Genomic DNA, 22,280 nt, shown 5'->3' with positions numbered 1-22,280 from the left:
TAAATAGACTACTTTCACGAAATTAGGTCAAGTTTCTTTACCCCTTTTGGCAACTTTAGCTTCCTTTGGTGATTTAACATTGGATTTTTATCTTTTAATCTTGCATCATGAGTTTTATCATCTTTTCTTTTTTTTTTCCCCTCTATGACCATTATGAGTAGCTTGATTTTAGCTAGGGTTGTGACTCAACCCTAATGTGTGAACCTAATGGGTGTTTGATTTATGGCTTATTTATGGTTGAGTGTTTACTATTTTATCCTTGTTCTTGCCTTTAATTATAGAATTAATGGTTGCAAACATTAGTTTATGCCTATATGACTTGGTCTCTACTTGAGAAAGGGAGACTTAGTCTAGGAAAACTTGGCTAACAGGCATTTGGGATAAAATCAAGAGATTGATAGTCCCAATTAAAGTGTTGAACCTAGAGATATTAAAACCCGACTTGAGCATTTTATCAACTGTTTTGTTCAATACCCATTTGGGCTTAAGAAAGCCAAATTGGGAAAAATCACTCTTTTACCGAGAGGTATTGAATGAGTATTGATTGCTATAATACACCCCGACAAACAAAACAAGCTTTAAAGTTTACAACCCGTTAGGCAAATACCTAGGTGAAGGTCATACCCCTAGGACTTTTTATATATTTGAAAACCATCCAAAAATAATATTCTTTAGTTTTATATCTTTATAATTGTAATCCTTAACGTAATTTTATAAGTAAAAACAAAACCATATTTGTGGAAGTGCAACCAAGATATTTCACGTGCTCTATCCAAATATATACCACAAATCTCATCTCAGTTCCTTGTGGATTCGATCCCGACTCCTTGTTGGGTATTATTATTGCAATCGATTGTTTCACAACCCCGAATAGAGGTGTGACTTGGACGAGATCAATTATTGGCGTCATTGTCGGGGAGCATAAAAACGGATTTAGCTATATATTTGGTTTTTTGTGTGAATTGTCTTCTTTTCTTTTCGTGTAACTAATCTTTTTGGTGAAACAATTGAAGGTGAAACAATGGCTCTCAACAACAATGATCCTCTCGGAAACATGCCTTTGGGGGATGTGGACGTGGAAGATGACCAAGTTGAAGATGTTCCTCCTGAACCTCAAGCAAATAGACGAGGCCTGACGCCTCAAGACAACGTTCCCGTTCCACCCCCACCTCCACCAAGAGCGGCTCAACACCTGGTGTTTCCGAATGAAGGGTATGCAAGTGCCATAGTCCCGCCCCGCATTAGGGCAGGCAACTTTCAAATCACAAATGTTATGCTCACATTTCTAGAGCAACGAGGATTCTTCACCGGGGCTCCGAATCAAAATGCGTACAAATACTTGAAAGGATTTGTGTACATTTGTTGGGGGAGTAAACAGACAAACGTCTCCAATGATACTTTAAGGTTGAGGCTATTTCCTTTCTCTCTACGGGGGAAAGCCTTGGATTGGTTAGAAAGGTTGCCAAACCATTCCATCCATACATGGGATGAATTGGCGGAGAAATTTATTTCCAAGTTCTTTTCTCCAAGGCATATGGCTACTCTTAGAGACGAGCTTCTAGCATTCAAATAAGAACCCAATGAGCCGTTGCATGAAATATGGGAGAGGACCGAACTATGGTGAAAGAGTGCCCAAACAATGACATGACGGATGCTATGATTCAACAAACTTTCTACAGGGGGATCAATACTACCAATCAATGCGTGGTCAACCAACTTGCTGGTGGAAATTTCATGACAACGCCATATGGGGAAGCTTGTGAGATCTTAGATGAAATGGCGGATACTTCATCGGCATGGCAAAGTAGAGCAAATGTTCCTCAAGGTGATCCAAATGTGATTTACCTACATAAAGAATTGCATGATCATGGGCAAGCAATTGTCGAGATAGCCACCACAATAAATCAATTAGCCAAGGCTCAACTTCAACAAGTGCAAGGTCCTAAGCAAGTCAATGCAATGGAGGGAGTTAATATGATGGTAAACAAGAGAAGGCAAAATGCTCTCAAGTGCAAAACCGTGCGGAGCATTATATGCAAGAAGATAATGGGTTTGATCAAGATGAATCTTATAATGACCAAGAGGAGGAAGTACAATATGTGAACAACTTCCAAGGGCAAAGAAACAACTCTCAAGGCCCGAATCAACAACAATGGAGACCTCATGGAAATCAAGGGAATTGGAACAATCAAAATAACCAAGGGAATTGGAATAATCAAAACAATCAAGGAAATTGGAATGGTCAAAATAACCAAGGCAATTAGAGTGGCAATAGTCAAAGATATTGGGAAGGCAACAACTAAGGGGGATGGAACAATAACCAAGGAAATCGAGGGTCGGGCTTTCAAAGGCTCTCGATGTATCAACAACCGAACAACCCGTCTCCTTATCCTTCCAATAGTCCAAGCTCTTCCAAGAGTGAGATGAGACGAATTGAGATCATGTTCAAACAAATGATGGAGAAAAATGCCAACTCTAATGCCCAACTAGCCCTTCACAACACTTCAATTCGCAATTTGAAAGTTTAATTGGGGCAAATCTCGCAAGCTTTAAACACTCGTCCTAAGGGGGCACTACCAAGTGACACAGTGGTGAACCCAAAGGGTGGGAACAACACGGGACATGATATGGTTGTTACTACAAGGAGTGGAAAAGGCGGGGATGCTCTCAAGTCAAAGGAAAATTATGGATGATGAGCAAGTGGTACAAGAAGATGAGATCCTGAACAATGTGGTACAAGCAAATGATGAAGTAAGAATTGATATTGATGACAATGTGGAGGAGACTTAAGAGGAAGTAAACCCGTCTAGGGAGCACATTGTTGACATACCGGAACTAGTAGTGCCAAAGGCTAAGGCACCAATGCCAAGGCCTCCTCCTCCATATCCTCAAAGGCTGTCCAAGCAAAATGGCGAGAATCAATTCAAAACGTTCATTGACATGATGAAAAGTCTATCTATTAATGTGCCATTGATTGAGGCTTTGGAGCAAATGCCCGGTTATGCATAATTCATGAAGGACTTGGTGACAAAGAAGCGGTCGATGAATTGTGAAACTATAAAGATGACTTATCAAGTGAGTGCAATTGTGCACTCAATGGATCCTAAATTGGAAGATTCCGGCGCTTTCACAATCCCTTGTACCATTGGAAGTGCCGACTTTGCTAAAGCTCTTTGTGATCTTGGGGCAAGTATCAATTTGATGGCCTATTTAGTTTTTAAGACTTTGGGAATTGGGAAACCAAGACCCACATCTATGAGATTACAAATGGCGGATCATATCATGAAGAGACCATTGGGTATCATTGATGATGTGTTGGTTCGTGTTGATAAATTTATTCTCCCGGCGGATTTTGTGATTCTTGATTGTGAAGTGGACTATGAGGTGCCGATTATTCTGGGTAGACCTTTCCTTGCTACGGGGAAGGCTCTTATTGATGTGGAAGCTGGTGAACTCACTTTCCGGGTAGGTGATGAAAAGACGGTGTTCCACGTGTGTAAATCTATGAGGCAACCGAATAGCAATGAAGTATGTTCATTCGTGGACTTGGTGATCAATGTTATTATTCACGATACAAGTGCCACGATTAATGTGGGTGACATGTTGAAGGCCGTTTTGCTAAATTTTGATGATGAGGAAATGTATGGCTTCATGGAATGTGTAAATTCTTTTCAAGGGATGGGGTCATACAATTATGCACCTCGGAAACTTTCCTTGGATCTCGAAAATAGGAAAACTCCTCCTACTAAGCCTTCAATTGAAGAGCCTCCTATCTTGGAGTTGAAGAGGTTGCCTCCACATCTCAGGTATAAATTTCTTGGCCCTTGTTCCACTTTACCAGTTATTCTTTCCTCTTGTTTGACTAACGAGCAGGTAGACTCCACATTGGCGGTGCTACAAAAGAGGAAGAAAGCTATTGGATGGACATTGGCGGATATTCGGGGAATAAGCCCCTCATTTTGCATGCATAAGATTAATTTGGAGGAAGATTCCAAACCCCCCATTGAACATCAAAGGAGGCTAATTAAAGCAATGCAAGAGGTGGTCAAAAAGGAGATCATCAAGTGGTTAGATGCAGGGGTTGTTTACCCCATTTTCGATAGTTCGTGGACCTCTCCGGTGCAATGTGTCCCAAAGAAAGGGGGAATGACGGTGGTTACCAATGACAAGAACGAGTTGATTCCTACAAGAACGGTGACCGAGTGGAGAGTGTGTATGGACTATTGCAAGCATAATAAAGTCACAAGGAAGGATCATTTCCTACTTCACTTCCTAGATCAAATGCTTGATAGGTTGGCCGGCCGTGCTTTCTATTGTTTCCTTGATGGGTATTCCAGCTACAATCAAATTCTTATTGCTTAGTAGGATCAAGAGAAGACTACTTTCACATGTCCTTATGGTACTTTCGCATTCTCGCGGATGCCATTTGGGTTATGCAATGCACTAGCGACTTTTCAAAGGTATATGATGGCTATCTTCACGGACATGGTGGAGGATTTCCTTGAAGTCTTCATGGATGACTTTTCGGTGGTCGGGAATTCTTTTGATGATTGCTTGAAAAAGTTGGATAAGGTCTTGGCAAGATGTGAAGAGACGAACTTGGTGTTGAATTAGGAGAAATGTCATTTCATGGTTGAGGAAGGCATTGTCCTTGGCCAAAAAATTTCAAAGAATGACATTGAGGTCGACAAGGCGAAAATAGAGGTGATTTCTAAACTTCCACCTCCAATATCCGTGAAGGGAGTGAGGAGTTTCTTGGGTCATGCGGGGTTCTACCGGCGTTTCATCAAGGATTTTTACAAAGTGGTGAACCCCTTGTGTAAGCTTTTGGAGAAAGATGCCAAATTCCATTTCAATGAGGATCGCATGAAGGCATTTGAATTGCTCAAGTTCAAATTGACAACTACTCCTATTATCACCGCCCTAAATTGGAGCTTGCCTTTTGAGCTCATGTGTGACGCTATTGATGTAGCGGTAAGAGCAGTTTTGGGGAAACGTGTCAACAAGATCTTTCTTCCGGTCTACTATGCTAGTAAGACCATGAGTGATTCCCAAATCAATTACACTATGACCAAAAAAGAGCTCCTTGCTATTGTGTTTGCTATGGAGAATTTTCGCCCGTACTTGATGAGTACAAAGGTGATTGTCCATACGGATCATGCGGCACTTCGGTACCTTATGAGCAATAAAGATTCAAAGTCTCGGTTAATGAGATGGGTGCTTCTATTGCAAGAGTTCAATCTAGACATCCAAGACCGCAAAGGCAGTGAAAACCAAGTGGCGGACCACTTATCTCGCTTGGAGGAGGAGGGGAGGCCACATGACGGCCTTGAAATCAATGACTCCTTCCCCGACGAGAAACTTCTAGCTATTTCAATTACCGAGATGCCATGGTTTGCTGATTTAGCAAATTATCTTGTGAGTGGTATTGTACTGGATGAGTTCTCTTCAAACCAAAGGAAGAAGCTCAATCGGGATTTCCTAGACTATTATTTGGATGAACCGTACCTCTTCCGGATTTGTACCGATGGCGTGATTAGAAGATGTGTGCCGGGCACAGGAACAAGTTGAAATTCTTGGAGCTTGTCATTCTTCACCCTATGGTGGTCACCATGGGGGAGCAAGAACGGCGGCTAAAGTGTTGAGTTGTGGATTCTATTGGCCTACTCTATACAAGGACGCAAGTGATCTAGTCAAGCATTGTGATTAATTTTCAAAGGGCCGGTGAGATTTCAAAGAAAAATGAGATGCCCCTCACCACCATTTTGAAAATTGATATTTTTGATGTGTGGGGTATTGATTTCATGGGACCGTTTGTAAGATCTTGTGGGAACACCTACATTTTGGTAGCTGTGGATTATGTGTCAAATGGGTTGAGGTCGTTGCTCTACCCAACAACGAAGCTAGAAGTGTGGTGGCATTTTTGAAAAAGAACATCTTCACAAGGTTTGGTACTCCGCGGGCCATTATAAGCGGGGGGGGGGATTGCATTTTTGCAATAAAGCTTTTGATACCTTGCTTAGCAAGTATGGTGTCACTCACAAAGTCACGACCCCCCTATAACCCTCAAGCAAGCGGACAAGTGGAAGTCTCCAACCGGAAGATCAAGAGTATTTTGTCAAAAACAGTGAATGCCAACCGGACGGATTGGTCAAAGAAACTTGATGATGTTTTATGGGCTTATAGGATCTTACAAAACACCGATTGGGATGTCTCCATACTGGTTAGTGTTTGGGAAAACTTGTCACCTTCCGGTGGAACTTGAGCATAAGGCCGTGTGGGCTTTGAAGAAGCTAAATCTTGAGTGGGATGTCGCCTCCAACTTAAGGGTGGCACAATTGAATGAGCTAGATGAATTTCGGTACCATGCATATATAGGTTCATCCTTATACAAGGAGAAGATGAAGCACCTCCATGACAAGTATATTCGGAACAAGGAGTTTAAAGAAGGTGATCTTGAGTTATTATTCAATTCTCGGTTACGGATGTTTTCGGGAAAGTTGAAGTCTAAATGGAGTGGCCCGTTTGAAGTTGTGAGTGTGACACCTTTTGGTGCATTGGACTTGAAGAATAAAAATGATGGGGTGTTTAGAGTCAATGGTCACCGGGTGAAGCACTATTTAGTAAAAAGTTGGTGATGGCCACATAGTGGCAGTGATTCATTTCAAATGATTGATGGTAATCTGCGTCGTGCCGCGACTTTAAATCAGGCGCTTCTTGGGAGGCAACCCATGTTTCTTTTTCTTTTCCTTTTTCTTCTTCTTTAGATAGGTCTTATTTTGTGCTAACTGGTTTTGAAGTGTGTTGTAGGAATGATTTTGCTTTGCAGGAACTGTGCTCAGGAAAAGTGGCTAAGTGTGAAAAAAGTGCGGACCGCACAATTTTGAAGGCCACATCAAAAAGGGATCTACGCCCGCACAATTCTTGTTGTAGTCGCACAACTGGAGATCAGAAATTGCAAACTCTCTGAAGTTGTGCATGTTAGAGAAATGGCCAAAGTGCGGCCGCACAAAAATCTGCGGCTGCACTCAAAAATGTACAGACCGCTGATCATCAAAAGCGTAATGTGTAATAGGTAAAGGAGTGCGGACCACACACAAAATTGTGCGGCCGCACTCAGCTCTTGAGTTCTTGCCCTAACCGGACAAGTATAAATAGTAGCCTTCTCACTACTGTTAAGACTTTACGAACTCTAAACAATTAACACAAAGGCAAACACAATGCACTCAACTGATTCACGCATCTAACACTCATTTAATCATCTTTGATTCTTCCTTAGTATCACTAAACTAATTTTTCATAATTAGTTTAGTTACTTTTAAGCCTAACATCAAATTCATCATCATGTGAGCTTAACTTTGTATGTGTAACTTCCTATTTGCTATTTGGGGGATGGGTAAACTGGGTATCATGTCTAAATTGCTACTACCATATCTAAATTGTGCGTGAATTAGAAACCCTAAGAATCTGCCCGATAAATATTTGAATTGTGCGGCCGCACAAGGAATTGTGCGGTTCGTAGATCAGTAGGCTAGGGTATTTGGTGTAGAATGATTGTGCGGTCCGCAAAAATTCAACCGTGACCGCAGAAAAGTGTGTGCGGCCGTAGATCAAGCAATTCTCTATCTTCAGAGAGTTGTCATTTTTGAAGTTTCAATGTGCGGCCGCATCCAAAATTGTGCGGACCGTAGAATCATCACCGCGGCCTCGCTTTCAAATAGTGCGATCCGTACAACCCCATCTGCGGCCGCACTCAAAAATGTGCGGTTCGCACTTCCCCAAATTGCAACATGTTTTGTTCTGCAAATTTTATGCTTACCTGCACTTAACTAGAACTGACTCTTACTGCTATTTTATGCAGAATATTATTAGATCACGTGGTCGTGGTGATACATTAAAAGGGATGGGTGAACCTTCCAGAGGCAGAGGCAAAATCACCTTACCCCTCGCCCTCCAAAAAGTGATCAGTAAGAAGGCAACAATAGGCCGAGGTAAACAGCCGGAGCCCTCCGAATCAAGTTCATATCCCCCGTCTAGGGAAGCATCGGAGGGCGACTCAGTGCAAAGGCAGCCTGCTGTGATATCACAGCCACAGCTGCCCCAAGATAGATACCGACTGAGAGATGAGCCTACCTCTTCTGAGAGTACTTTTGAGGGGTCGGAATGGAACAGTCGGGCTTCAGAACCCTCATCTACTCATGCCCCCGCCACATCAATCATAGTTGATGATGATGATGATATTCTGTATGATGGTCGGGGGGTGATACCAGAGTTGCAGGCCAGAAGAGGTCAAAGAAGAAGGAAGTTTGGGAAGATAGGTTTGTGAGCCTGACTGCATTTAACAGGTTCTGAGAGTGGTGGCCACAGAGATCGCTCACTCTTGAGCGGCAGCTTGTGTTGAAAGATCTGAATAGATATAACCCAAATGTGTTAAGATAATTTCGGGAAAGAAAATTGTGGAAATGGTTCACGAAAAGCGTATTGGATGCCAAAGAGCACCTAGCCCGAGAGTTCTACGCCAATGTGATGCACATTAAGAAGGTGACTAAGGTGACTAAGTTGAGGAACTTGAAAGTACGATTTGATCAAAGCACCCTGAACACTTATTTGGGGCTCAAGGATGTGGAGCAGGTGCAATACTTGGAAAAGCTGGCTATGGGCGATGCAGCTCGCCCATGGCTAGCTGAGCTTCAGGTAGCTCCGGGACCACCAGCACCATGGATCACAGCAGGGGTTCCCATTCAGCGGAACACCCTCAACTTTGAAGCAAAAGGGTGGCAAACATTTGTGTGCAGTCGCATAGACCCAAGTCGGAATGAAAACAATCTCCCAATCCCTCGGGCAGTCCTAGTTGCTTCCATCATGGCCGGGTACCCAATCAATATGGGTGCCATCATATCGGCCAACATGTCTCTGGTTGTAAAGCAGGGTAAAAGCTCCTATCCGTATCCCAACACTATCACGAAGTATCTTACAGATGCGGGGGTGGAGCCCAAGACCTTCGATACGAAGGTTAGGGCTAAGAAGCTCTTTTCCTGGTACTCTTTGAAGGACCCAAGGAACCCGAAGAATAAGGGTAAGTCGACTACTACCGTAGGCCAGTCTGATGAGCCATCGGTGGTAGTTGCAGATTCAGCTGCCATGCCTTCTACAATAGCCATGCCTTCCACAACAGCCGGGCCTTCCACCGATACAACTGCCATACCTCCACCTCTATCTTTAGGGCCATCAGTATCAATGCCTTCCTCCTCTACTTATTTACTCTTTGCGCTGCGAGTCTCCCAGATACTGGCGAGTCTCAACAATTAGATGCAGACAACTACTACAAATCTAACTGACCTATCTAGTGTTGTTGCATCTCAGATTTCTACCCCAGCACCCCAGATTCCTCCGTTAGTGGAGGAAACTTTGAAGAAAATATTGGAGAATCAGAAGACCATCATGGACACCTTGGTGGCACACGTGGGAGCAATTGAGGAGCTTGGGAAGCAGGTGAAGAAGATGAGGAAATCTCAGGGTTCGAAGAAATCAGTTGACAAATTGAGATGAGAGGTGACCATGATTGTAGCCGCTGGAGAACTTCCATTTAACTTACTGATGGAGACAGATTCATCAGTACCAACAGACCCAACAGCACCAGTGGCACCAACTGGCCAGTCTGAGGAGCCAGACCTTGCTGCCCACACTGCTAAGGCGGTGCTAGAGATGTTCACCAACCCAGCTATTCCCCGAGCACGGGATGATGAGATCCAGTTGGAGGAGCCTGAGGGAGGTGATGTTGTTATGGACACTGAGACCACATAGGGAGTCCTCTCTACTCTTTCCCTTCCTTGTTTTTATTTTGTTAAGCATTGAGGACAATGCTTATTTTTATTTAGGGGGTGGAGTCTATTTTGATTTGGCATTTGACATTAGCCTGTAATAACTGATAACATTCTCTTTTTATTTTTACTTTCATTATGTACATATTCTTCTCTCACTATTGATGTATATATTCTCTTTCCCTTTCTCAGTTTTTATATTCATTTATGCTTTCAGCAGTTTACTTCATAGCTTCTTTATTTTGTTTTCTTAGTAGTCAATATTTAGTCTAATAGCTTCTTATTTACTTTAATAGCTTCTTTTTAATTTCGTACTTTCTTTTCATGTTTAAGTGATCAATAAGCCTTTGGTTTTCTTAATGCCACGATTCTTTCCAAAGGTGGTTTTTGTGTGAACTGGGTGACTCTTTCCAACAATGGATGTCGTGACAACCTTCTTAAGGGATTGAGTCCGCTTTTGATGTTTAGGTAAGAACAATAATAATAATGAATAAGAGGACCTAATTGAGTCGAACTAGAAGAGTCAAGCATGCTTCACTTGGTACCAACATACTTAACTACATGCTTATGATTAAAAACAAGTTCTTGGAAAGAAATAGCTGTAGTTAGTGACATTTTGACTCTTGTGTTGACTTAAGCAATCATCGAGTGGTTTAGTTGAACCATTAGTAATTTTCAATATTGAATATGGTTGTTGTGGGCCCTCGTCTCTATCCTCTTGAACAATCCAGTTGTGTGAGAGGTGAGATATTTTGTTGTAAGTTCAAGTACCCGTGCGAATGGTCTAGAACTTGTCCCGAATGTGTTTCTAGGCGATATTCTATGTTTTGCTTGGCTTGAGAAGTGATTGTAGGCTCTCAACCCGTTTTCAATTTTTCCACGACCCACCAATTTTGTTATCCCTAGTCAACCCTTTTAAGCCTAAAACCTTTCTTATTTGATAACTATGTTACAAGCCTTTACCTGTTTTATAGTGATACTCTCTTGGCACCTGAGCTTTTCTTAACACTCTTGAGAAACAATTGGCTACAACATAAGTTTGGGGGAGAGACGAGAAATTTGAAAGTGGTATCAAGGTACAAAAAGAGAAAAGAAATAAATAAAAGGAAAGGCAAAGAAAAATAAAGAAAGAAAAAAAAATGCAAAAAGAAAGTGAATAAGTTGAAAAGTTGAAGGGATTCAAAGAAAAGCAAAATTGCAAAGTATAGAGAAAACAAAGAAGGAGAAAATGAATATCATGACCAAGAAAGATTGATGTTAAATCTCTCTAGTTCCCGTAAGGAAAAAGAAAATGACTCAAAGAGTCGGCAAAGCATGAGCCAAAAAGAGAAAATGGAGTGCTTAAGGAAAGATGAACTCGTTCAATTTCAACATTTCCTACCTTAGTCCAATGGCCTTGATTACATTTCGAAAAAGCCCTATGTGATTTCTAGCCGAGTGAACTTACTTTAGTGGTAATTTACATGAGGGGCAAGCATATGGTACTTATTCGAGCCGTACTTGTGACATTCTTTTGAGAGAGATGAGCGAACTTTTTACAATTCCTTGAAGTGAGTGCTACATTCTTAAGTGAGATATGCTAACGGAGAGTAGAGGAGGAGTAGTTTCTGATCCACAATGACCTATATGAAAGAGCGAACTTCCTTGATGAGTAAAATCAACTCTTGATGCTCTAGTGTTACATTAGAACTATTTGTGCTTAAAACTTCAAATCATTGCATTGTTGATAATTCATAAGTGTTGTGGGTAATTGTTGATCCCAATTGATGTGTGTTTGATTCACCTTAGATTAGCTGGAATAGCTCTTATCTTGTCGAGGTGAGAATTACCTTATTTTCTTGAGGACAAGCAAAAGCTTAAGTAGAAACATCTATGCGACCGCACTCAGGAAAGCGCCTTTTAGCTTTCGTTTTAGTCCAAAAGTGTCTAATTGTATTCCCAAAAATAGATGAAATATTCTTACCTGCAGGAGTATTGGAGAATGATCCACTACGATGAAATCCAACTCAAGGAGGAGTGATCTGAACAAGGACAAAAATCAGGCACAGAAGCTCAAGTGCGGACCGCAGATTTCTATCTGCGGCCGCAGAATGTGAAGGAAAATCAACAGAGCCCCAGTGCAAAGTGTGGACCGCACAATTATTGTGCGGCCGCAGAAGCTACGTAAGAGCCAAAGTTCAGAGAGTTTCATTTCAGGCTCAAGAAGAAACACGGACCGCACAATAATTGTGCGGCCGTAGAAAAAGCCATGCGACCGCACTTAGGAAATGTGCGGTCCGCAGAAGAGCCCAGTGCGGCCGCACCCAGAATTGTGCGGATCGCAGAACACTAGAGATACGGCCGCAATCCAGAATTGTGCGGCCACAAAGTCAACTCATGTCAAGATCTAAAGAAAAGTGCGGACCGCACATATAATTGTGCGGCCGTAGAAAAAGCCATGTGACCGCATTTAGGAAATGTGCGGTCCGCAAAAGAGCCCAGTGCGGCCGCACCCAGAATTGTGCGGACCGCAGAAAATGAGAGATACGGCCGCAATCCAGAATTGTGCGAACGCAAAGTCAACTCCTGTCAAGTTATGAAGAGAAGTGCGGACCGCTTTGTATAAATAGACTACTTTCACGAAATTAGGTCAAGTTTTGAATATTGAAAGTCCTGTAGCCGTTTTTCTTTACCCCTTTAGGCAACTTTAGCTCACTTTGGTGATTTAACATTGGATTTTTATTTTTTAATCTTGCATTATGAGTTTTATCATCTTTTCTTCTCTATTTTCCTCTATACCCATTATGAGTAGCTTGATTTTTAGCTAGGGTTGTGACCCAACCCTAGTGTGTGAACCTAATGGGTGTTTGATTTATGGCTTGTTTATGGTTGAGTGTTTACTATTTAGCCTTGTTCTTGTCTTTAATTGTAGAATTAATGGTAGCAAACATTAGTTTATGCCTATTTGACTTGGTCTCTACTTGAGAAAGGGAGACGTAGTCTAGCAAAACTTGGCTAACAAGAATTTGGGATAAAATCAAGATATTGATAGTCCCAATTAAAGGGTTGAACCTAGAGATAGTAAAACCCAACTTGAGCATTTTATCAATTGTTTTGTTCAATACCCATTTGGGCTTGAGAAAGCCTAATTGGGCAAAATCACTCTCTTACCAAGAGGTATTGAGTGGGTATTTGAGTGTTGATTGCTATAATACACCCCGACCAACAAAATAAGCTTTAAAGTTTACAATCCGTTAGGCAAACATCTAGGTAAAAGGTCATACCCCTAGGACTTTTTATATATTTAAAAACCATCCAAAAACAATATTCTCTAGTTTTATATCTTTAGAATTGTAATCCTTAACCTAATTTTAGAAGTAAAAACAAAACCATATTTGTGGAAGTGCAACCAAGATACTTCACGTGCTTTATCCAAATATATACCACTAATCCCATCTCAGCTCCCTGTGGATTTGATCCCGACTCCTTATTGGGTATTATTGTAATCGACCGTTTCATAACCCCGAATAGCGGTGTGACTTGGACGAGATCAATAGCTCCCTGTGGAATTCGACCCCGACTCCTTGTTGAGTATTACTATTGCAATCGACCATTTCATAACCTTGAATTGAGGTGTGAACTTGGATGAGATCAATTTTTGGCGTCGTTGCCGGGGAGCATAAAAAACGAATTTGTCTATATATTTGGTTTTGTATGTGAATTGTCTTCTTTTCCTTCCTTGTTACTGATTTGTGTGAATCAATTTTAGGTACCATAATGGCAAACAACAACGATCAACTCAGAAACATGCCTTTGGGGGATGTGGACATTGAAGATGACCAATTTAAAGAGGTTCCGCTTGAACCTCAAGCAAATAGAAGAGGCCGAGCACCTCAAGACAATGTCCCAGTTCCACCTCCACCTCCATCAATAGCGGCTCCACACCGGGTATTGCCGAATGAAGGGTATGCAAGTGACATTGTCCCGCCCGCATTAGGGCAGACAACTTTCAAATAACGAATGTAATGCTCACATTGTTAGAGCAACGGGGATTCTTCACCGGACTCCGAGTCAAAATGTATACAAACACTTGAAGGGGTTTGTGGACACTTGTTGGCGGAGTAAACAGACAAACGTCTACGGGGATGCTTTAAGGTTAAGGCTATTTCCTTTCTCTCTACGGGGGAAAGCCTTGGATTGGTTAGAAAGATTGCCAAATCACTCCATCCATACATGGGATGAATTGGCGGAGAAATTTATTTCTAAGTTCTTTTCTCCCGGGCATATGGCTACTCTTAGAGACGAGATTCTAGCATTCAAACAAGAGCCCAATGAGCCGTTGCATGAAATATGGGAAAGGTACTGAACTATGGTCAAAGAGTGCCCAAATAATGACATGACCGAGGCTATGATTCAACAAACTTTCTATCGGGGGATCAATACTACTAATCAGTGTGTGGTTAATCAACTTGCCGGTGGAAATTTCATGACAACTCCGTATGCGAAAACTTGTGAGGTTTTAGGTGAAATGGCGGATACTTCTTCGGCATGGCAAAGTAGAGCAAATATTTCTCAAGGTGATCCAAACGTGATTCACCTACCATGGGCAAGCCATTGCCGAGTTGACCACCACAATGAATCAATTAGAAAAAGCTCAACTTCAACAAGTAAAAAATCCTAAGCAAGTCAATTCCATGGAGAAAGTTAATATGATGGTGAACAAAAAAAGGCCCAAAGCTCCACAAGTGCAAAACTGAGTGGAGAATTATGTGCAAGAAGATAGTGGGTTTGGTCAAGATGAATCTTACAATGAACAAGAGGAGGAAGTGCAATATGTGAACAACTTTCAAGGGAAAAGAAACAACTCTCAAGGCTCGAATCAACAACAATGGCGACCTCAAGGTAATCAAGGGAATTGGAATTCTAACAACCAAGGTAATTGGAATGATGGCAACAATCAAGGGAGCTGGATAGTAACAATACTCAAGGAAATTGGAGTGGTGGTAATAACCAAGGCAATTGGAGTGGCAATAATCAAGGATATTGGGGAGGCAACAACCAAGGAGGATGGATTAATAATCAAGGCAATCAGGGGTTGGGTTTTCAAAGGCCCCTGATGTATCAACAACCGAGTAATCCGCCTCCTTATTCTTTCCATAGTCCAAATTCTTCCAACAATGAGATGGGACGAATTGAGAACATGTTTAAGCAAATGATGGAGAAAAATGTCAACTCCGATGCCCAACTTCCCTCTCACAATACATTTATCCGAAACTTAGAAGTCCAAATGGGGCAAATCTCTCAAGCCCTAAACACTCGTCCTAAGGAGGAACTACCAAGTGACACGGTGGTGAACCCAAAGGATGAAAACAACATGTTACATGCCATGGCCATTACTACAAGGAGTGAAAAAGGTGGGGATGCACCCACCTCGAATCAACAGAAGCTTGTAGATAATGAGCAAGTGGTTCAAGAAGATGAGATCCTGGACAATGTAGTGAAAGCAAATGAAGAAGTGCGGATTGATATTGATGATAATGAAGAGGAAGCTCAAGAGGAAGTGAACCCGTCTAGGGATCACATTGTTGACATACCGGAACCGGTAGTGCAAAAGGCTAAGGCACCAATGCCTAGGCTTCCTCCTCCATATCCCCAAAGGCTCGTCAAGAAAAATGGCGAGAATCAATTCAAAAAGTTCATTGACATAATGAAGAGCCTATCTATCAATGTGCCATTGGTTAAAGCCTTGGAGCAAATGCCTAGTTATGCAAAGTTTATGAAGGACTTAGTGACAAAGAAGCGATCGATGAATTTTGAAACTATAAAAATGACTCATCAAGTGAGTGCAATTGTGTATTCAATGGCTCCCAAGTTGGAGGATCCTGACGCTTTCACGATTCCTTGTACCATTGAGAGTGCCGAGTTTGCAAAAACTCTTTGTGATCTTGGGGCAAGTATCAATTTGATGCCCTATTCAGTTTTCTAGACTTTGGGAATTGGGCAACCAAGACCCATATCTATGAGATTACAAATGGCAGATCGTACCATGAAGAGACCATTGGGAATGATTGAAGATATATTGGTTCATGTTGATAAATTCATTCTTCCGGTGGATTTTGTCATTCTTGACTGTGAGGTTGATTAAGAGGTGCCTATTATTCTTGGTAGACATTTCCTTGCTACGGGGAAGGCTCTAGTTGATGTTGAAGCCGGAGAACTTACCTTCCGGGTTGGTGATGAAAAAGTGGTTTTCCATGTATGTAAGTCCATGCGGCAACCCAATAGCAAAAATGTGTGTTCTTTCGTAGACTTGGTGACCGATGTGATTGTAGATGAAACAAGTGTTGTGATGAATGTTGATGATACATTGGAGGCCGTCATGCTCAACTTTGATGATGGCGAAATGGATGGCTTCATGGAATGTGCGAACTCGTTGCAAGGAATGGGGTCGTACACTTATGAGCCCCGCAAATTGTCCTTAGATATTGAAAATAGGACAACTCCCCCAACAAAGCCCTCGATCGAGGATCCTTTTATCTTGGAGTTGAATCCATTTCCTCCACATCTTCGGTATGCATTTCTTGGCCCTTATTCTACTTTACAAGTTATTCTTCCTCTTGTTTGACTAACGTGCAGGTAGATGCTACATTAGCGGTGCTATAAAAGAGGAAGAAGGCTATTGGATGGACATTGGCGGATATTCGAGGGATAAGCCCTGCATTTTGCATACACAAGATTATCTTGGAGGAAGGTGCCAAACCATCTATTGAACATCAAAGGAGACTCAACGAAGCCATGCAAGAAGTTGTAAAAAAGGAGATCATCAAGTGTTTGGATGTCGGGGCTGTCTATCCCATTTCTGATAGTTGGTTGTCTATTTCATTTTCGATAGTTCGTCGACTTCTCCGGTTTAATGTGTCCCAAATAAGGGGGGCATGACGGTGGTCACCAATGATAAGAATGAGTTGATTGCTACAAGAATGGTGACCGGGTGGAGAGTATGTATGGACTATCGTAAGCTCAACAAAGTCACAAGGAAGGACCATTTTCCACTTCCCTTCCTAGATCAAATGCTTGATAGATTGGCCGGCCATGCTTTCTATTATTTTCTTGATGGGTATTCTGGCTACAACCAAATTCTTATTGCTCCGGAGGTTCAAGAGAAGACTACTTTTACATGTCCTTATGGTACTTTTGCCTTCAAGCGGATGCCATTTGGGTTGTGCAATACACCAGCGACTTTTCAAAGGTGTATGATGGCGATCTTCACGGATATGGTGGAGGATTACCTTGAAATCTTCATGGATGACTTCTCGGTGGCCGGGAATTCTTTTGATGATTGTCTCGCAAACTTGGATAAAGTGTTGGCAAGATGTAAATACATAAACTTGGTGCTCAATTAGGAGAAATGTCATTTCATGGTCGAGGAAGGCATTGTCCTTGGCTACAAGATCTCAAAGAATGGTATTGAAGTCGACAAGGCAACGATTGAGGTAATTTCTAAACTTCTACCTCCAACTTCAGTGAAAGGCGTGCAGAGTTTCTTAGGTCACGCGGGATTTTACCGGCATTTCATCAAGGATTTCTCTTGAGTGGTGAACCCGTTGTGCAAGCTTTTGGAGAAAGATGCTAAGTTCTACTTCAATGATGATTGCATGGAAGCCTTTGAATTGCTAAAGTTCAAGTTGACTACTACTCTCATTATTACCGCTCCAAATTGGAGTGTTCCTTTTGAGCTCATGTGAGATGCAAGTGATATAGCGGTAGGGGCTGTTTTGCGGCAACGCATCAAAATTTTTCATCTGGTCTACTATGCTATTAAGACCATAAATAAAGCCCAAGTCAACTACACCGTTACGGAGAAAGAGCTCATTGCCATTGTCTTTGCTATGGAGAAGTTTTGCCCGTACTTGATGGGTGCAAAAGTCATTGTCCACACGGATCATGTGACACTTCGCTATCTTATAAGCAAAAAATATTCCAAAGCCTGGTTGATGAGATAGGTACTTTTATTGCAAGAGTTTGATATTGGCATCCAAGATCGAAAAGGAAGTGAAAATAAAGTGGCGGATCACTTGTCTCGTTTGGAGGAGGAGGGGAGGCTGCATGATGGCCTTAAAATCAATGACTCCTTCCCCGATGAGCAACTCTTGGCTATTTTAATGAAATAGGTGCCATGGTTCGCGGATCTATCAAATTTTCTTGTATGTGGTATCATCCCGAATGAGTTCTCTTCAAACCAAAGGAAGAAGCTCAAACGAGATTGTCAAGACTATTATTGGGATGAACCATACCTTTTCCGAATTTGTACGTATGGAGTGATTAGAAGATATGTATCAAAGGAGGAACAAGTTGAAATTCTTGGGGCTTGTCATTCTTCTCCATATGGTGGTCACCATGGTGGAGCAAGAATGGCGGCCAAAGTGCTAAATTGCGATTTCTATTGGCCCACCCTTTACAAAGATGCAAGTGATATAGTCAAGCGTTGTGATGAATGTCAAAGGGCCAGTGGAATCTCAAAGAAAAATGAAATGCCCCTTACCACTATTTTGGAGATTGATATTTTCGATGTATGGGGCATTGACTTCATGGGGCCTTTTGTGAGTTCTTGTGGAAACACCTACATCTTGGTCGCCATTGATTATGTCCAAATGGGTTGAGGCCGTTGCTCTACCCAACAATGAAGCGAGAAGTGTGGTGGTGTTTTTGAAGAAAAATATTTTCACAAGATTTGGTACTCTCAGGGCTATCATAAGTGATGGGGGATCGTATTTTTGCAAAAAACCTTTCAACACCTTACTCACTAAGTATGGTGTCACTCATAAAGTCACAACTCCCTGTCATCCACAAGCAAGCGGTCAAGTGGAAGTCTCCAACTGGGAGATAAAAAGTATTTTGTCCAAAACTGTGAATGCTAACCGGATGGATTGGTCCAAGAAACTTGATGATGCTTTATGGGCTTATAGGACGGCTTACAAAACACCTATCGGAATGTCTCCATACAGGTTGGTATTCGGAAAAGCCTGTCATCTTCCGGTGGAACTTGAGCACAAAGCCATGTGGGCTTTAAAGAAGTTGAATCTCGAGTGGGATGATGCCGCCAACTTAAGGGTGGCACATTTGAACGAGTTGGATGAGTTCCGGTATCATGCATACACAAGTTCGTCCTTATACAAAAAGAAGGTGAAATATCTTCATGATAAGTGCATTTGGAACAAAGAGTTTAAAGAGGGTGATCTTGTGTTGTTGTTCAATTCGCGGTTACGGATATTTCCTGGAAAGTTAAAGTCTAAATGGAGTGGCCCATTTGAGTTTGTGGGCGTGACACCCTTTGGTGCTTTGGACTTGAAGAATAAAAATGATGGGGTGTTTAGAGTCAATGGTCACCGGGTGAAGCATTATCTAGAAAAAGTTGGTGATGGCCACGTTGTGGCAGTAATTCATTTCAAATGATGGTAATCTGCGTCGTGCCGCGATGTTAAATCGGGCGCTTCTTGGGAGGCAACCCATGTTTCTTTTTCTTTAGATAGGTCTTATTTTGTGTTAACTGGTTTTGAAGTATGTTGCAGGAATGAGTGTGCTATGCATGAACTGTGCTCAGAAAAATTGGTTAAGTATGGAAAAAGTGCGGACCGCATATGTATTGTGCGAACCGCACAATTTCGAATGCTATAGCAGGAGTCAACTGTGGCCGCATAATTCTTGTGCGGACCGCACAATTTGAGATGGAAAAATACAAACTCTCTGAAGTTTGTTTGTAAGAGAAATGGCCAAAGTGCGGCCGCACAAGGAAATCTGCGGACCGCACCAACATCTACGGTCGCACAACTAATTATGCGGACCGCAGATCATTGAAGGGAACTTGAACAACAGGTAAGAGAGTGCGGACCGTAGAAGAAACTTTGTGGCCACACTCTTCTCTTGAGCCCTTAGCCAAAACCGGTTGGTATAAATAACATCCCTAATGCTACTGTTGAAACTTTCTAATCTCTAAGAAATTAAAACAAAGGCTAAAATCTTGCACATAACTGATTCAATCATCTGCCAGTTAATTGAGCATTTGTGATCACTCCTTAACACCACTTCATCATTGGTATGTTCAAATCATTTCTATGATTATTCAATTGTCTTAGTTTAGTTCACAATTTGTTAGTTATTTTAGACCATTTGTCAATTTAATATCTATGTGGGGTGTGAATTATGTTGGGTAAACTCCTACATGCTATTTGGGGAATGGGTATTTGGTTTTTCATGTTTAAGTGCTACTACAATGTCCAATTTGTGCATAAAATCGAAACCCTATGAACTTTGCCCGATTAAGTTTTAAAATGTGCGGCCGCACAAGGAATTATGTGGTCCGTAGAAGTATAGATTAGGGCTTTGGTGAAGCAAGATTGTGCGGACCATACTTGAAATTGTGCGGTCCGCAGAAATTCAATCGCGACCGCAAAAAAGTGTGTGCGGTCGCAGATCAGGGCATTCTCTGTCTCTAGAGAGTTGCCATTTTCAGGTGCCCATTGTGCGGCCGCACTCAGAAAAGTGCGGACCGCACTTCAACTCTGCGGTCGCACTTTAAAAATATACGGTCCGCACAACCAGACCTGCGACCGCATTTGCAATTGTGCGGACCGTACTTTCATACCCTGCAACCTGTTTTGTTATGTGGACTTCTAATTATCTTCACTTGAATTAGTATTGGCTCATGCTGTTGATTGTTGCAGAAAATGGTTAGATCCTGTGGTCGTGGTGATACATCAAAGGGGAGCGGTGAAACTTCCAGAGGCAGAGGCAAATGCAATTTACCCCTCGCCCTCCAAAGAATAATCAGTAAGAAAGTCACAGCAGGCCGAAGTAGACAGCTGGAACCCTCCGAGTCAAGTTCATATGCCCCGTCTAGGGAAGCATCGGAGGGCGACTCAGTGCAAGAGCAGCCTGCTGTGCAATCACAGCCACAGCTGCCTCAGGACAAATACCAACTTAGAAACGAGCCTATCTCTTATGAGAGCACTTCTGAGGGTTTGGAAGGTAACAGTCAGGCTTCTGAGCCTTCATCCACACATGTCCCTAATGCACCTGCTACCACAGTGGATGTGGATGATCTCCCAGATGATGGCCGAGGGGGTAATACCAGAGTAGCTGGCCTTGCGAGGTCGAAGAAGAAAGAAATTTGGGAAGATAGGTTCGTCAGTCTTGCAGCCTTCTCTAGTTTCAGAGAGTGGTGGCCGACGAGATCGCTCACTCTTGAGCATCAGTTCTTGTTGAAAGACCTTGATAAATATAACCCAGTGGTGTCGAGGCAGTTCTGGGAGCGGAAGGGGTGGACATGGTTCACTAAAAGTGTGTTAGATGCCGAAGAGCACTTGGTCCGGGAATTTTACGCCAATGTGGCGTACATAAAGAAGGGGAGCAAAGTGACAAAAGTGAGGAACCTGAAAGTGAGGTTTGATGAGAACACCTTCAACACCTACTTGGGGTTTGAGGATGTTGAGCCAGTGCAATATTTGGAAAAGTTGGCTATGGGTGATGTAGCTCACCCATGGCTAACTGAGATTTTGGCAGCTCTAGGACCACCACCACCATGGATCACAGTAGGGATTCCTATTCACAGGAACACCCTGAACTTCGAGGCAAAGGGATGGCATACATTCGTATGCAGCAGGCTAGACCCGTGCCAGAATGAGACAAATCTTCCAATTCCTCGGGCAGTGCTAGTTGCCTCTATCATGGCCGGGTACCCAATCAATGCGGGTGCCGTGATGTCGGCTAACATGTCTTTGGTCGCCAGGCAAGGTGAAACCTCCTACTCGTATCCCAACACTATCACTGAGTACCTTACGGATGCAGGGGTAGAGCCGAGGGATTTTGATACCAAGGTGCGGGTGAAGAAGCCCTTCTCATGGTATTCTTTGACATGTGGTGGAAACCCCATGATGCTTATGATGGATAAATGTAAGGTCTTCAGCAGATCATGTCTGTACTAAGACGTGTAAGCCTTTTGATAAGGAGCCCTAAGACAGGAATATCTATCCACCCCTATGGTGAAAGGCAATGAGAGATTCAGAAGATAGATACAAGTTTCAACAAGTAAAAGAAGCAAGAGGAAGAAGGGTACGAGGCGCCCAGCTAATGAAGATTATTAGTATTTACAATTCAGGCAGAAGAATATAAGCCTTTTGAGTTACCTTCATCAATAACAGAGGTATGTATAATTGGCCACACCCATCTCAGTTATACCCTATTGGGGGCTAACAGGTGTAGTTTAAGAAAAGGACGGAATATCAGGATCCGACTGGGGTTAGAGTAACCAAAAATGGTGAATGGATTGTTTGTGTTAGTTGGCATTTCCGAAGGATTTACAAAGGTGATAATAGATCTCCTTGTGAGTCACCCAGATGGTGAACTATAAAATATTACAATTAGATGTGAAAACTAGCATGATAAAAAAAAAAAATCAGAAGATAGGCACTGAAAGCCTGGAAG

This window comes from Nicotiana tabacum, chromosome 12, assembly GCF_000715075.1.
Source record: "Nicotiana tabacum cultivar K326 chromosome 12, ASM71507v2, whole genome shotgun sequence".
Classification (NCBI taxonomy): domain Eukaryota; kingdom Viridiplantae; phylum Streptophyta; class Magnoliopsida; order Solanales; family Solanaceae; genus Nicotiana; species Nicotiana tabacum.
This window is presented reverse-complemented; position numbering follows the sequence as displayed.